Below are 16975 nucleotides of genomic sequence, written 5' to 3' on the forward strand. Positions count from 1 at the left end.
TTCTCAGCACGAGCAAGGTGCTATCAACAGCTCTGCCAATGCTAAACAAGCAAATACAGAAAATACAGAATACAGATACAGAATGCGGATACAGAAAATACAAATACAGTTCTCATGCCATTCCATCTTTTGGTATATTTTATTTTTTGGGTACTGTTTATGTTTTAATGGTAAGGTCACATATGAGTCACAAAAGAGAAATGGGAGGCTATATACTTTGAGCAAATGAATGAATGAATACATATATACATACAAATATACATATATATCTTAGAGTGCAATGTAAAAAAAAAAGGATAAGCCATCCCTAGAGATTGATTTGCATAAACTTACATGTGTTCGTTTATATGTACTGGCATACATTTGAAACAAATTTCTGAAATGTGAACAAAGTATAGCATCAGGGGTGGGATTCTACCAGTTTGCACCTATTCTCTAGAACCGGTAAACATTCTAAGCAGTTCGGAAAACCGGTTGTTAGAAGAAATTACTGGCCTAATCCTGTAAGGAAGGCAGGAAGGAAACATTCTGGTGTTGCTTACAGAAACTGCCTCTCTGTTAACCCTTATTACATTCTTGGCAGGACTAGACTTCCTGTCTCAGGAACTTCTTTGGAGTTTCCCCCCCCCTGCTTTGCTGGTACTTTGCTCGTGTGGAGTGACCATTCAAAGTTACAATGGCACTGAAAAAAGTGACTTATGACCGTTTTTCACACTTACGACTGTTGCAGCATCCCCACAGTCATGAGAGGCCAGGCGAGGAGATGTGTGCCTCGATGTGAGTGATGTTGAGTTGGCCACGCCCAGCCAATAACATGACCACCAAGCCACGTCCACCCAGTCGCATGACCACCAAGCCACACCCACCACCTAAGCCACGCCCACAGAACCAGTTGTTAAAAAATTTGAATCCCACCCCTGTATATCATGCTTAACAAAGGGAAAGACTGTAATCAGCTAGCGTTTTTTGCCAGTTCAAGCTGTAGCCCCTGTGCTTAGAATTGATGGGTAAATTAAGGAGCAATTCTCTCCCTCCTTTATGGAGCTTTATTCAAATAGGGATGATGGGCCTTTGCTAAGTAGGACAAACGACTAGCCTATTTTTCATTTTAAAGAGCTGAAATATGTTTTTTCACCTTTATTAGCTGACTCATAAGTCACACATCCAATCTAGTGACAGACAATCTGTGCATAAAAATAAGATGTCCAGGTTTCTTCCACACAGCATGTATGTTTTGCTATTTTGTTTTTGAAGGGTAAGGAGTGGGATATGCTCATATCCAGGTTTTGGATTGCATCACGCACGAGCCCTTTGCCTTTTATCAAAAAAGAAGTAATTATCATTGCAATGGACCAGTTCAAGCAGCTGCTCTTCTGTGCAATTTCGTGCACCCAGTATCAAATAACAGACTATTTTTAAGATGTGCTGTTGAAAAATATTTAATTTAATTTAAAACAACTTAATGCACTACACATAACACTGAAGTCTCAGAAGACAGATATGAACTTGTGATATGAAGTTGTGAATGCTCCAACACTGGAAATTTTAAAGAAGGAATTAGACAACTATTTGTCTGAAATAGTATAGGCTTTCCTGCCTGTACAGGGGGTTGGACTACAAAACCACCAAAATCCCTTCCAACTCTATTATTTTAATTCTAATTCTAACTTGCTACTGTATTCTTGGAGATCCTTTTCTTCCTCAAAGTGTGGTTAGCATTGTCAGGGACTCAGGAGTGATAGCAGAGGACATGTATTCAGAGAGGGAACAGGGCCTTTTTGCTGTAGTATCTGTGGATGAAAATATTATAATGCATTTTTGTTTATTTAAGACAGCATACAGGTGAAACTCGAAAAATTAGAATATTGTGCAAAAGTTCATTTATTTCAGTAATGCAACTTAAAAGGTGAACCTAATATATGAAATAGACTCATTACATGCAAAGCAAGATAGTTCAAGCCATGATTTGTCATAATTGATATGATTATGGCTTACAGCTCATGAAAACCCCAAATCCACAATCTCATCAAATTAGAATATTGTGAAAAGGTTCAATATTCTAGGCTCAAAGTGTCCCACTCTAATCAGCTAATAAAGCCATAACACCTGCAAAGGGTTCCTGAGCCTTTAAATGGTCTCTTGGTCTGGTTCAGTGGGAATTACAATCATGGGAAAGACTGCTGACTTGACAGTTGTGCAGAAAACCATCACTGACACCCTCCATAAGGAGGGAAAGCCTCAAAAGGTAATTGCAAAAGAAGATGGATGTTCCCAAAGTGCTGTATCAAAGCACATTAATAGAAAGTTATGTGGAAAGGAAAAGGGTGGAAGAAAAGGGTGTACAAGCAGCAGGGATGACCGCAGCCTGGAGAGGATTGTCAGGAAAAGGCCATTCAAAAGTGTTGGGGCCTTTCACAAGGAGTGGACTGATGCTGGAGTCAGTGCATCAAGAGCCACCACACACAGAGGGATCCTGGACATGGGCTTCAAATGTCGTATTCCTCTTGTCAAGCCGCTCCTGAACAACAAACAACTTCAGAAGCGTCTTACCTGGGCTAAAGAAAAACAGAACTGGTCTGTTGCTCAGTAGTCCAAAGTCCTCTTTTCTGATGAGAGCAACTTTTGCATCTCATTTGGACCCAGAGTCTGGAGGAAGAATGGAGAGGCACACACTGCAAGATGCTTGAATATCCAGTGTGAAGTTTCCACAGTCTGTGTTGATTTGGGGAGCCATGTCATCTGCTGGTGGTTGGTCCACTGTGCTTCATTAAGTCCAGGGTCAACGCAGCCGTCTACCAGGAGATTTTGGAGCACTTCATGCTTCCTTCTGCAGATGAGCTTTATGGGGATGCTGACTTCATTTTCCAGCAGGACTTGGCACCTGCCCACACTGCCAAAAGCACCAAAACCTGGTTCCATGACCGTGGGATTACTGTGCTTGATTGGCCAGCAAACTCGCCTGACCTGAACCCCATAGAGAATCTATGGGGCATTGCCAAGAGAAAGATGAGAGACATGAGACCAAACAGTGCAGAAGAGCTGAAGGCCACTATTGAAGCATCCTGGTCTTCCATAACACCTCAGCAGTGCCACAGGCTGATAGCTTCCATGCCATGCCGCATTGAGGCAGTAATTGCTGCAAATGGGTCCCAAACCAAGTACTGAATACATATGCATGCTTATACTTTTCAGAGGTCCGATATTGTTCTATGTACAATCCTTGTTTTATTGATTCCATGTAATATTCTAATTTTCTGAGATTGTGGATTTGGGGTTTTCATGAGCTGTAAGCCATAATCATCACAACTATGACAAATCACGGCTTGAACTATCTTGCTTTGCATGTAATGAGTCTACCTCATATATTAGGTTCACCTTTTAAATAAATGAACTTTTGCATACATCTGGTATCCACAGAAATGGCTATGATATCATTGATATTCATGACCTTGAGGCAGTAGATTAGCAGCAGGAGACTTCTCAAAAAGCTCAGATCCTGTTTTTATGCTACTGTTTTGCTTGTGTACTAAAGGAGATGGGGAGAATCGGAAATACAGGAAATTACAGGACAGAAGTTGAATTGTTGCTCAAAGATGCCAACAAGAAGCAATGTGATTCAGAAAGATCTAAACTGGGCAGCTTTGAATCATGTTCACAATTTTGTTCACAAAATGTTCAGGGCTCTCTTTCCTTTTTAGGGCATACTAGTATGGGATTCCCTCACCTCTCCAAATTCTTTCTAGTTGGATGCTGACAGCAGAAATATTCTCTGCTCAAATGAAGGTATTAAAATTATAATTTTTTTCTGCTTTAAAAATACCCAAAAGAAGAAATTGGAGACAAGAAGGTGGCACTTCATTGGTTGACCAACCCAGTTTAAGGTACCAAGACCAACCTGGAAATCAAATATCTGTATCTGTTTTGGCTGTATCCAAAGATGCATCTGTAAATATTCGAGTACATTATTTTTGTGCATAACACATGACATTTTTGTAGCAGGTCCATTTTTTTTAGGCCAAGCTAATACTGAAGAGTGATATGGATTGATTACAGACTATTCCCACTTAGGACACTGTTCTATGTTTGCTTGATCTGATGGGAGGGTGGGTGAGACCGAAGGAAAAATAGAGGTCTAGAAGCAGCTGTCCAAGATAAGAAACATCACAGGCTCATTTGGCCAATCTCTTCCAGCCTATTCAGGCCTCATGCCGGCATTTCAATGCATCAGAAATTGAACCCGTGTTCGGTAAACAATTAACCGCAGAAGTCTCAAAAATCCATACCTTATTGCAGACAAGTAAGTCGTTCTACAATCAATATATTCAGAAGTTCTGCAAATTACAGAACATGGGAATCAATCCCTATATATCTCCTTGTATCTAACCAATAGATACAATTACTGGATCAGCATTAATTTTCCAGTGTTTGACTTCCCTAATTTTACTGGAGGTCCAGTTGCAAAATTGGACTGGCAACAGGAGACCCCAACAGTTTCTAGCTTGTATGCAGCTGTTACCACAGACAAAAAACAAACAAACCACAAAACCATAGACTGGCTGGTCACAGCTGGAATGAGGATGGGAATAATAACTCGTAGCCCTTCTTCAGGGTGTGGGCGAAGGTCTCTCTCTGCCATTTCAAAGGGCTCTGCTTTCCACTTCACTGTGCCAAAACAGCTATCTTGTTCACAAGCCGGAGGCATACAACAAGTTCTCTGTCCAGTGTGCACAAAGGAAAACTTTGAACAGAAAGGCTACAAAAAAAATCCAGCTAATTTTTCTCACAAAACATTTAGGAAAACAGTCTCAGTTGTCTCTATCTCTTTGATATATACATCTATATAGAGCTATTCTTTTTTCATGATACAAAACATTTTCATGTTAGCAATTTTTTGCTGCTGTCCCAGGCCCCATCATTCTGTTCAATTCCTCCAAGTTGTTAATAAGTGTCCTCTTCTGCTGATCACTGAGTGGGCACAAAATGACACCACACCTTTCTTCTCATTTTTCTTTCATGCTTACTTTTTCAGATGGGAATAACAAATTTTAAAACAATAATTGTCCACTGCTCGTTGGAATGGCTATGCCATTCATCAGAATGGCCATAGAAAATGCAGGGGAAGTGGCAGCAAGTTTTCATGGAGGGGACTTCATATGGGGGGAGAAATCCCAGGTGACAGGACAATCAATGCATTTCCACTAATTGCTTGCCCCATAGCTGGAGAGGAAATGTTGCAAAGCAATATATTCAGAGTTTATTCTGGTGCAGAAACTGAGCCAGGAATAAAATCAGCTTCAATTTCCAGTGCAGCCTTTGCTTATGGAAAGAGCCAGTGGCTCTGCTAATTCTTTCTTTCTTTCTTTCTTTCTTTCTTTCTTTCTTTCTTTCTTTCTTTCTTTCTTTCTTTCTTTCTTTCTTTCTTTCTTTCTTTCTTTCTTTCTTTCTTTCTTTCCTTTCTCCCTCCCCTCTCTCTTTCTCTCCTTTCTCTCCTTTCTTTCTTTATTCCTTCCTTCTCTCTCTCCGTCCCTTCTTTCTTTCTTTGTCCCCCTCTCTCTCTTTCTCCCAACATTCTAGCATCTTACATCTCCAAGAAACAATTCTATGTATAGAAAATTGATAGTAAAGCATCTTCTTCGCTTATCCATTTACACTGACTGATTGCAATTAAGCAAGGCTTGAGAAAGTGAAAGCATGTGCTGTCTCACTAGTCTCTAAAGCTTCTCCAAAAGTTGAACTGAGGGATTAGCTAGCTAGAGTATTATGTAGTGCAGACTTGACCTTGAGCTTCGCAAAGTTCTTATCTTTAGCAGCTTCTGCAACAACTCCAGTTACATTGGCTACCAATGAAACAACTGAGCAATTCATCCTCTGCCTGGTCCTATAGATTTCCTGTTGGTTCTTTGATGGTGGCCTGTAAGTGAAATCTCAATGTTTCAGAAAAAGTGGACAACATAGGAAAGATTTTGCCCTTTCTTGTGTAATTTCAAGGAAGCCAGAAATTACCATATGGGGAATTTGGCAGCTTCAAGAATTGTTCCGGTTGTCTCCCTTGACCTCATCTTGACTGCAACTCAATTAGACGGACTTCCGTTAGTTGCTGGGTTGCATCACTTCCTTCAAGAGAGTCCTTTCTACCTCCTGCTTGGGATAAATAACAGCTGCAGCTGGTTTCCTGGGGCCTAAAGAACCATTTCTGGCTCTTCCCACTTTCTTGCCACTTTGAGAATTTAAGCTTGCCAAGAATTTGTTCTGAGTGCAGATTACATGTTTCACCAAAGTGTGAACTTTTCTGTGTGTCCCCCCACCCCGCCACTGCACACATGCAAACATTTCTAAACAATTTGTCTTGCTAGCTCATAAAAAGGTCATAAGTAGGCCTAAACTAGAAGAAAGAAATCTGGGTGAAAACATTAAGTCCTGTTCCAATGTCCTATATTGTCCAGCTTTTTTAAAATCTTCATGCTTATAGATGAATGATTGGCAAAGATGCTTTGTGAGCTTGACTGAATGTACTGTAACTAGAACCAAGGTGACCCAACCACAGGTAACCACAGATAACTGTGCTTTAAAAAATAGGATAAACACTAAGATCACTACAAAATCATTGAACACAAAGTAACTTCTGTATAGGTAGACCTCACGTAACCCCTACAATTGGGACCAGCAATTCCATTGGTAAAGAGTTGTTAAGCAAGTCATCGTGTCACTTCAACTTGTGATTTTACTGCCATCTTTTCCATTGACTTTGTCCATTGTTAGAAGCCAGCAACAAAGCATGAAAATTGTGCTCTTGTGACTACAGAGATGCTGCAATGGTTTTAAGTCTGTGGTTTGGTGTAAAGTTTTTTTTTTTAGTGCCATTGCAACTTTCAATGGTTGCTAAATAGAGCAGTTGTTAAATGAGCATTTTTTGTTGTTCAATCGCTAAATTGTGTTTGCTCTTTGTGAAACCCATGGACCGTAGCACAACAGATCCCTTTTTTGTCTCCTAGTATTTGCCCAAATTCATGTTCATTGTGTCAATGACACTGTCTAACCATCTCATCATCTGTCATCTCCTCTTTTGCCTTCAATCGTTCCCAATATCAGGACCTTTTCTTTTCTTCTCACTAGGTGGCCAAAACATGAGCACTACCTGTATGATATATTTCTTTTTCTACATTGAAGCTGCTTAATATCCCCCTCGTGAAACAGGGTTCATAAGGATCCCCAATAAAAAATAAATTTACTACTAGGATATTTCTATGTATAATGAAAAATTGACAGGAGGTAAAGAAAACAGAAATAAACTGTTCTAATGCAGCATGAAGAACTGTGGCACTTGGTAATAGCTCATTTCAAGTATTCTTCTCTTTCTGACAGAGAAAGATTTATGTGTTAGTTTGTGTCGAAATTTATAGTCAGGCCCACCCAGAAGGCTTTTATTAGGGAACCATTTACATGCGTAAAAATCTCACAAAATTAGGGGCAAATTAAAGGTTCTGCTCTTTCTGATTGACAGCTTAATACTAGGCATGTTCATTGAGCGATAAATGAAGTAACTTTGTGAGCACCAGGCAGTCCACTTACCATCACTCCTTACTTCAAGAGAAGGAAAGAACTGTGGTGGAAAAGGGAAAGGAACTTCCACTGTTTTATATATAGGCACCCAGCATCTGCACCCTGAGGCAGCTACCTCACCCTGCCTAATAATAGGGTTGGCCTTGCCAGATTAGATATGATTCTTCATTTCAGCAAACATAATTGAGGAGAAGAAGATGCCATTTCATTGTGGGTGTCTAGTTATTAAAGTCAAAACAAGCATGAGTGACCGTATTTGAAACACTAACAAAGGATGAGATCTAAATTGCCAAGATAATAATTATAATGCAAATATGATGGATAAATTAAACACAAAAAAGCTAAATATATAATCACATATGGAGCAGGAAATGTAATATGGAAATTCATAACACAAAGAAACGTATCCAAATTATTTAACAATCTTCTTCCTTGACCCTCTTCGACCCCATTCAAACTGTTGCGAGCAAAGTATATCTCTTCCCCGGGTGTAAAGCATTCATAACATTTAGTGCTAAATTATATTCATGAATATTCATGAATAGAATATTCATACTAGAATCCAGAAGAGCATATGCATGTTTGAGACACAGCAACCATCAAATTGGTAGTTTCATGGATTTCAAAACATGATCTGGTCACAGAAGAACAAAGTCAAATAAAATGAGCTACTGGTGACATTACAAATCAGAAATTGAGATCTACCAACAGCCTCAAACCCACCTCCTTCTTCACTAACCTTGATATAAAGCACTATATAGTTCCATATTAAGTCTGTAAAACTGTATTTTGCTTTTACTAGAGGAGCAATTAGTAAGAATAGCAATCTTTATATGGTACTACCCATATTTTCTTCAGTGCTTGAGTTATAAATATGACAAAGGAGAATGAAATGTAATAAAAGGTTATAGAGACTGAAATTTGTAATGGCAAAGAGCTGAACAGTAGGACTAGTATTTGAAGACATTAGTAGAATACATCTATGTGTCCCAAAGGTGTTTTTTTAAGAGGCAACTGGACTTCCTTGGTATTTTTAAAGACATTTCACTTCTCTTCTTCAGCTTCTTCAGCTCTGAGTGGATGGTGGGGAATGGAATCATTTGTGCTTCAGTTTAGATGCAGACAATATGGACTCATCCCTAGCAACCTGTCCTTCTGTTCAACAGTGAAGGGACACAGGGCAGAAAACATCCTGCAGAAAGCACAGCTCTATAACACTGTCCTTCCAGTACTTTCAAGAAGGCTCCACAACCATATGCACTACTCAGGAGACTCTGAAGACACAGACAAACCTCCAAGTGGCCTCAATGACTCTTTAAAAGAATGCAAATGACCAGTTGTTTGCAAGGAATATAAATCCTTCCATTCCCCACCATCCAGTCAGAGCTGAAGAAGCTTCTTGGATGAGGAGTAAAACATCCTCAAAGAAAAACAAGAAAGTTCAGTTGCCTCTTGAAAAAGCACCTTTGGGACAACCATGACCTAGATGACTGAGAATCTCCATAGACAGATACATCTATGTTCTTTATCTGAGACAGTATTTGAAGGCTACCCAGAAACTGTAGTTCATGCAAAATGTAGTAGCCTGCTTGCTAGTGGATGTGGGGTGCTACATAACAAAGAACAGGAAATTAGGAAGTGCAATGAACCTGAAATACACCAGCATGAAATCTGAATGGTCGGAGTAATTTTATTTAGAAATCTGGCAAAATCAATCAGTATCAATAATATTGGGCCTAATGTGCCTGCAGTTCAACTTAAAAACAGATAACATTCTGAATTCCTGTTTTTGCAGAAATGAGCCTCATTGGTGGAGCATTTTCTTTGAAACTGAAATATACCAACATGAAATCTGAATGTTGGGAGTAAATTTGTTCAGAAATTTAGCAGAAACACTGTAAATCAGTATCAATAATGTTGGGCTTAGGGGTCAATAGTTCAACTTAAAAATAGGCAATTTTCTACATTCTTATTTTTGTAGTTAAAAAAAAATCCCCAACTCATAATGGCGCATTTTTTTTTGCATTCAGAAAATCTGAGATTCAGTACTCAAATCTCCAGGTAGAATTAAAACAAATTTTTTTTTTGGTGGAGATATATAGACAGGGAAATAGAATCATAGAGGAAAACGTATGATATGCAACACAATGTTATATAGTAAGATATTTTTGTTCAGGTAGCATGAAAACTATAGAGAAGAGGAACTGCAAGGTGAAATACATTAGCAATAGAACTAATAGTAATATAAGAAAAGAAAATACTTAAGAATCTAGGATCTCCAAGACCATCGGCCACCAAACTATAGGTAACAAGTTTTGCAAGTGGAACAGCTGAATTGCATTAGCAAAGCATGCTGGAGTTAATCATAATTTTCATAGTAAGTATCCTTTGGGATTAGGGCCAGATTGCTGCTTCAAATAAGAAAGTCAAATTCAGTGCATAAATAAAGTTCAGATATAATTTAATCACAGGAAGCTGCTAGTCTAGAAGAAACTAAGCTGGAGAAAAAGAAAGCTCCTCTGAAGTAGCAGATTTATTTCCGGCTCAGGATGGCACTGATTTGCCGAGGACAGCAGTGGAAGCTCGGGTATCATTGTGGTATTATGAATGATTAGATCATCACCCACATTCCAGGGCACAGGAACTCAGCAAGGGCAAGAGGAGGCCGGATACTAGACAAGATGCGAAGGATATCCCATCTCCTTCTTGAGCCAAGAAATGAAAAATTGCTGCTTCTATAGTATATAGGGCATCAGGGGAATTCTTCAATCAAATGACATGCTCTTTTCACTAGCTTCTGGCATTTCTTCCCTTCCTATCCCTTGCTAAACTGCAGTTATTTTGAAAGCATTTATTAAAAAATACAGAATTTATAGCAAACTAATGAGAATAATTGGAAGGAAAGTTCTTCACATTTATATTAGCCTCCCTCAATTCTGGTTAGGATAATAGCTGTTATCCCATACAATTGGGAAATGCCAGTGTGCTGTATTAGCATACTCCAAACCCTCGCAACCGATTGGTCCAGACGGACAGCGACCTGATTGGTTGAAACCCCGGGCGTGATTGGAGCGCTAAGAATCTACCGCGATTGGCTGTACCGATCACGGGAGATTCAAAGCGCTGCCATTGGCCGCCGAGCCGCGAGCCAGCCCTATATGAAGGGCTGCCGCGGCTTGTATTCTTCAGACTGTTCCTATTCTAAATAAAGAGCTGAACTCACTAGAATGGTCTCGCGTCTCATTCGAACCGATCCACCTCAGATCTAACAGCCAGGTCGGAAAAATCAGATGCCAAAGGACATTTTTGAAACATACTGCTAGAACTGATTTACAGTTCTTTAATAGTACATATAGATGGCTATGTGGAACTTCTGGTACATTTGTCAAGAGAGAATTAGTTTTCATTTCATCAGGTCTGGATTGCCTGAATGAAGAGACATTCAAATTGCCTTTGCTTTTTTAAGACGGAAGAGATCACCCAAGATGAATGAGCTGTTTGGTGAAACATAAAATCCCCACCTACCTGCTAAAATGTTCCCAGCATTCCTCCAAGGCTTTTCATTATAGGAAAGATTGATAAAGTGGGACAATTTTGTTTTTCAGGGAAGCTTTTCTCATGGCAAAACCTTTGATAACTTTCCAAAGAACTTAGGATGCCTGAAGATAATCCGAAAATTGCTCCATCCCAGGGTTTTGATATTATATGACAAGGAGCTGCTTGAGGCATGAGGAGATGAGTTATCAAAGCCATATGGGAAACTGGATTGGATGATAACTGGAGATAAAGCATGAGTTTATCAAGGGTGAACTACAGATATATGGTAGAATGCTGAATCCAAATACCATTTACTAACTTTTAATGTTCTCTAGCACAATAAAGACAAGATAGCTAGGTCAGTTTCCTACTTTTCTTTGTCTAGTCTAATTCTGCTATGGCATGTGAGATAGACCTTGAGTGTGGGGTGAAAAAATGTTGCCTAAGGAATGGTCAGATAAGAGAGACCATAACTCACAGCCGTATAATGGGGGTGGGGATAAATGCTCAGAAGGGATCCTTTCTAGCTCCTAAGTGCATAAAGGAGACGTTGAAAGATTTGTACTTTCTGTCTTGCAAGATTCTGCTAATATAGAAGTAGAATTAACTCACCTGGTTGTGTTTCCTCTCTGGTCTACTTGGGAAGGCCGACAAAGTCATGGAAATTAGATGCATTGTTAAATTAGGGAGATTTCAATGTACTTCTGTGTATCAGATCTCATAAGTGCATTTCAGAAAGAAAAAAAGCATTGTAATGCCAAAGAAGGGATTTTGCTTAGCTCATGCAGATAAGTAAACAGTGAGAATGTGAACATGTAACGTATGTCTTTATTATTTCCATCAGGGTATTCTCATCCTTGTACATACAATACAAGGCCTCCATTGCCTGCTTTTCTATGAGCTAAGTTCAATGCATTGGCTTGATGAGTTTTCCAGATGCAAAGGCAAACAATAAAGTAGGGAAATCCTTATTATTTTGGAGTTCCCAAATCCATCCCTTAGGAGTATTCACCCTTCCGATCTCTTTCCTGTCACTCTGGAGTTCTTCAGGTGTACTTTAGCTAGAACCACCATCTGGCCACTGGAGCTGACTCATCTGCCTTCCTGTGTTCCCTTAACTTCTAGACTGTCTACGTCAACTAGAACAGTGGCAAACAAGCCAAAAATAAAATTGAGAAGTCTGTCATTTTCTCTAGTTTAAGTGGAAGTCAGTAAATGCAGTAGCCATCAATTTCCTAATGGAATATGTTATAAAAAACTGCAGTATTAACATATTGTAATAAATAAATTGAATGAAAAAGTCTTCTATGAATTGCATTTATGCTTCTAGGAGGGACCAAATACTGATTTTTTTCTCCATAAGAGCCCTGCCAAGCTTAAATCCCTTCACCTATCTATGGGCTGAGGGAAAAATAATGTAAAGCAAGTCTTCATGTGCTTTTTAGAAAAATTATATATTAACTGCCCTAAATCATTCCAAGAGGGCTAGCTCAGGTTTGTTTGCTGCACAAAGCAAACATATTTGATGCTGATGATAAAGTTTTATGGAAGTTACAAACTGCACATGAATTTCTGGCATTAAATAACTCTGCTGTTAGTTAATTAGAAGCTTGGAAAAGGTTTCGTTAATGGCATCAGTGAAAGGACATCTATATTGGTGGAACAGAAGCTGTCCCACAAACAATAAAAGAAACTTGTCCAAAATTGAAACTATAGTTCTGTACTTATATAATAATAGGAACAGAAGAAAAAATATAGACTAGTAAAGTTTGAGAACTAAGGAGGAAAAATGGAGAATTCAGATACTATCCATCTTAAAATGGAAGGAATTTTCTACTTGTTCTTTAATCTACTGTTAGAAAAATCTACTATTTCAGCTTGGAAATAATAATGTTCACCTTGAGATGGCAAAAAATAAAGTTGTGAAATTTGGAGTGGTAGTCAAAGTGGAAATAGAAGCAACATGTAGCCCATTATGAGTCAAAATAATTGAACAGCCCATTTCAAAACCAAGAGAGGAGTCTTTGGCCTAGCTTCCTGAATAATCCAGTTCCCCTTTCCCTCTCCATAGAGCTTCACAATACCCTTTCCTGTATGCCCCTTGCAACAGCAAACACAGGTGACAAATAAAACTCTATCCAAATATTCTCCCTTCTGCATCAAGCTTTTGGCTTTCCAATTCTCCCTATTTCATTGCCTGCTATCTTGCTTTGCTTCTGGGTTTTTTTCCGAATCACTCCTCAAGTTACTGCAGCCCAAGATAAATTAGTTGGGCATGATGCAGGGTTCAAGAGGACACTGAGAGAGGAAATGCAAGTGCAGAGCACACAGCAGTTGTCTTCCCCCAACCTGGTGACCTTCAACCATTGTGGACTCTAACTCCCATCACCCTCAGCCACAAGCCTAGGAGTGCCTATTCTTTTGATTAAGACAACAATCCCTCAGCTTAAATAACAGAAAGTACATTAGACTTGGCAGCTTTGAATACAGGTAAATTGTACAGCTTTTTTATCTGTGGTGAAAGACAAACAGAAAGTGGAAAGCGAGAAGGAATTCTTGATCCAAAACAGTTCCTTATCTATTTTCCGTTTCCTTTGCCCCAGAGAGATACCATAGTCTCAGTGTGCTGTTGTTCCTTGAAGAGGTCTTCCTCCTCCCTCTCTTCTCACCTGAACAACTCAGTTGTCGCTCCACACACCGTTCTTGTCCCACAGTATTTTCCCCCGTGCTCCCCAATCCTACTTGATTACTACTAGGCTAACTGCTGTGATGAACGTTTTCAGTAAATTTAGAGGCACATAAGCATCTAGTATCTAGAAATAATTCGGCTTCTTAAAGAGTTCAGTTTTGACAATGTACACACACTCTTTGCTGAAGGGTCATGAAGTAAGGGACCAGCTCAGTTCTGGAACCGTTTTGCCTGGGTGACTTTGACTTCAAATGAAACCTTCCTTCTTTACCCCCAACGGTGCCCCCTGCCCACAGTCTGGGCTCTAGATGTTTTGGGCTTCAAACAATCTTTATAATGTGGCCAGAGTGGGAAATGATTACCTATACAGGGAGCAATCATATTAGCTTTATTTAATTACTGTGCTACTAATTAAGTATAACGCAAATCAAATTTCATTCAGTTATTTCTTTTTGGAACGTACCCTTCTCTCAGCCAGAGACTAAGTATGATCCCTAGTCCAAAAGATTTTGCATATTCAGAGCCAATCAGGCCACATGACAGGTTTATTTTCTGGATAACATTATACAACTAATATCCAGTAAATATACAAACAGCTTTATATAACTGAATAGTTTGCACTTCCCAGAGGAAGAGTATATGAAGTGTCTACATCCAGACCTTATAATATAGCTACATTGGTGCCGACCCATTGAACCCAGATTTATATCTTAATGATTTAAATTTCAAAATACATTAATCACCCATATAGATGCATGCATATGCCTATATCCAGATGGAAAAAGAAACAAATTGGATGCCTGTCATTTACAATTCCCAACTAAAATTTCTCAAAGATACCAATCACAAGCTATAAATCATCGGGAAAATGGATGTTTCTCTCTCAGAGAGTTTGGCTGATAGTTATGTACTTTTTGGCTGGATAAGGTGCATCAAGAGTTCCAGACTGTGGATAGCTGGCAACAGCGTAGTTGCAAAAGCAACTGTGATGAGTTGCTTAAACAGTTCAGTTTAATCTAAAACATAATACTCTGAGCTCCAAGGAATGAAAGGCAAAAGGCACATTGTGTAAATAAATCATCATGTTTTATCAAACATGCTTTTTGTTTTCCTAAATTAACAAGTCCCCAGCATTTTGACATTTCTTCACAGCAATATGCATCAGCCATACTATTCCTGATTTTCTCTGTATTCAGCAACAGACAGCCCTGCTATTGTTCATGTGCTTTTTTAATAGGAAAAGTATGAAAACCTTGCTAACTAAGTTCACAGGGGTCAGTATCAGGCTATTCTGAACTCCAGAAGTGAACATTTAGACTTGTGGTACCCTATGCAAGATACCAAGAACCAGATGTTAAGGGTGCACTTCCTGAATGTTTTATATATGTTTTTTTTTAAAAAAACCCAAGCATAACTCTTAAACTGAACAATATGAATTCCTCTTCCACATTGAAAAATGAGTCTCAATAAATTAAATGTACAGTTTTTGTTTGTGAGTGAACTTTCTGCTAATTAGCTCTGCAGTGCAATCCTTTTCAGAGTAGTGTTATGTATCCACTTTTCTATCCCTTTCAAAGCCTAGATTTAGAGAACATGTGCCAGAATGGTTGTTGAAAGCTGTATTACCTCTTGGATAATCCCTTGGCAGCCACTTGGAAAACTGGAATGAAAGAAATGAAAAATAACAGGAGATGTCCATTTTCTCTCTGGCACATGAAACTTTATTTGTTTTTCTTTATTCTCATCTGTGTTCATTCCCTCCTAGGCAGTAGACCTACATGGGACCCACAGCTATTAATCCAATATTTGAAAACTGAAAGGGCTGAAATTAAGGCTATGGGTTACCATCCTTGGTATAAGTGGTTAAGATGCAATGACTTCCCATCAGGCTGACAGACTTGCCAGAATCTTAACTGGGTTTCAGATAAAGAACGAATAAGAAAGAAAAATATATCAGCAGAAAGAGTACAAAACAAACACGCTTGGATCAAAGGCATTTGACACCTCCCAAATACTTTGTGATTCTGCTCTTGTTATTTCATTTTCTCTCCTTTCCCAAGCAGAACAGTTAAGTATGTAAAAATACATTTCACAGAAATCTAACATTTTCAGCAATATTTATATAGTTCAGCTCTACCAAATCTGGGCTGCACAAATCTAGACAGCCCTCTGTGTTGCTACTAGAACACCCCTGTACTAGAACTTATTAGGATTTTTGAAGCCTTGATCTTGTATCCATATGCAAAAGACATGTGAATAATTAGATGTATGCATTTAATTTCTGGGAACTGCAAGTCTCTGGAAGAGTCTTATTGTTCCTTGGTACCGGGAAGCAGAAATTACCCCTTTTTAATAATGTCTTTTAAATGTTTTAGAGTCTTTTTGCACAGCTCCAGGGTATGAAAACCATGCTGACTTCTGAGTAAGCATCATGTATATTTGTCTGCAGCACAGGATACAGGAGTGGGATTCATTCTATGCATCCTTCCTCCTCTAAAAGAAGGCAATTGCTGTGTATGCTTCATGTTTAAGTTGCCTGAAAGATTGCCATTTAATAATTATGGGTTCTCTAAATAGGTGTCTACTTTTTGGTTCAAAATCTTTTAAAAATTATAGATTCTGGTTTGCATCTATATGTATGTTTACATGTCAGTGTAAGGCACAAGCATGGATGTCCATACATGTATATGCACACTTCCTGATTAATCTCTGTCCCGATGTCTTTTTTTTTCTTTTAAGCCATATGGGGCAGAGAAAATATAATTCTTGGCAATTTTTCTAAATATTATTCTTTCAGCATGACATAGGTGTTTTTGTGGGGGAGAGGAATAAATAAAAATCAATTCCCTTTGGTTCTGCCAATACAGTGATGATGTCCTGGTCTTGGTCTATAGAGATATCCCCCATTCACCAATCTCAGTTAGACTTCAGCTGCCACTGTATACCGCTGAGGGGCTAAGCACCACTTACATTGTCAAACATGGCTTCAAATGAATATCAGAACTTTTGGAAGAAATCATAGGTCCAGGCTACTTGAAGGACCATCTCATTCCACTGGTTTGGCCCGTCTCATCCATGCCGGCAGAGGAGGCATGCTGTGGGCCCTGTTGGCCCAATTAATCTGACTAGCAGGGTCCAGGAGAAAAGTGTTCCCTCCTGCTGCATCTGCCCTCTGGAGCATATTTATAA

The sequence above is a fragment of the Notechis scutatus genome, chromosome 6 (assembly GCF_049901735.1).
Source record: "Notechis scutatus isolate UNSWTSFEM ecotype Mainland chromosome 6, rNotScu1.2, whole genome shotgun sequence".
NCBI lineage: Eukaryota > Metazoa > Chordata > Lepidosauria > Squamata > Elapidae > Notechis > Notechis scutatus.